The sequence below is a fragment of the Sphaeroforma arctica genome, assembly GCF_001186125.1.
Source record: "Sphaeroforma arctica JP610 unplaced genomic scaffold supercont1.1568, whole genome shotgun sequence".
In the NCBI taxonomy this organism is placed as follows: Eukaryota; class Ichthyosporea; order Ichthyophonida; genus Sphaeroforma; species Sphaeroforma arctica.
Window position 1 is genome coordinate 7,557 of NW_014038990.1, and position 1,638 is coordinate 9,194.

The 1,638-nt window shown below is 47.9% G+C and overlaps 1 protein-coding gene across 1 annotated transcript in view; it reads right to left on the bottom strand.

The window, feature by feature from the left end:
- The window catches only part of SARC_11199 (hypothetical protein), a 9,032-nt gene that overhangs the window by 3,237 nt on the left and 4,157 nt on the right, over nt 1-1,638 (bottom strand). The gene's annotated exons all lie outside the window — the stretch shown is intronic.

Sequence of the window (1,638 nt, forward strand, 5' to 3'; positions counted from 1 at the left end):
GGGGATGTGTTTGGATGGATTGTGAGCTGTGTGGATGTGTGGTGGTGCGTGGGGGGGGTGTTCGGTTCTGTATAGGCTATTTGTATATTTTGTGTAGTCTATCCGTATCTAACATTGCGGGGTCGTTTTAACGTATTAGTTGGTACTTGCGTGTTGTACATATGTTCATGCGCTGTATGCGTGTAAAGTTCATTTGGCCTCGTGCACAGTGGCGTAACAACACAATCGTTGGCGGAACGCAGAACATCGTCTGCGCAAATACACACAAAACAGACTGTCACAAGCCGAAGCAACACCCAAAGCAAGCCCCACTCGACACAGCACCAACACCCCAGGGACACTCTATGCACACTCATTCATACACACAAACACTCTACACACACCCCAGCAACACTCTATATATACGCATCCATACACACAAACACTCTGCACATACCTCAGCAACACTATGCACACTCATTCATACCCACAAACACTCTTCACACACCCCAGCAACACTATATATACTCATCCATACGCACAAACACTCTGTACACACCCCAGCAACACTCTATATATACTCATCCATACACACAAACACTCTGCACACACCCTAGCAACACTATATATACTCATCCATACACACAAACACTCTGCACACAGCCCAGCAACACAATATATACGCATCCATACACACAAACACTCTGCACACACCTCAGCAACAATCTATGCACACTCATTCATATACACAAACACTCTACACACACCCCAGCAACACTCTATATATACGCATACATACACACAAACACTCTACACCCAGCCCAGCAACATTCTATATATACTCATCCATCCACACAAACACTCTGCTCACACCCCTCCACGCCCATACAAATAGCTGCCCCGGCTCACACACAAGCCCGCAGACGGTTGTTATTGAACTACACGTGTGTATATTGTCATACACCCACTGCTCAGCTGTGCCGCGCAGCACGACCACTCTGCGGGAGATGGGCGAACGTTATTGGAGCCGTAAGCTGAATGTGCGGCACGGTACAAGGGAATCAATGCAGACAGCCACATACACACAGCACTGTAACGTACACCTTAGGACAGCCACATACACACTGCACTGGGACGTACATCTTAGGACAGCCACATACACACCGCACTGGAACGTACACCTTAGGACAGCCAATACACACTGCACTAGGACGTACACCTTAGGACAGCCACATACACACTGCACTGGGGCTGTACACCTTAGGACAGCCACATACACACTGCACTGGGGCTGTACACCTTAGGACAGCCACATACACACTGCACTGGGGCTTTACACGTTAGTGGTCGTGTTGAGATACCACACACATGCTCTGAGTCTACGGATATCACAGAGGTGCATGTCTTGGGACAGGACAGAGTGTGTCATGTCTGTATAACAACACAGCGTGGCTGATCTCTGTGTTGACTCTCACGTGTCATGAGGTGTGTTTAAAGCCCATAATGCGTTGGGGAACTGACTCATCGCTTCAGTGTAGGTACAACATAGTACACATACACACACACACCACACCAACGCAATATTAAACAATACACACACACACACACACCACACCAACGCAATATTACACAATACACACACACACACACACCACACAC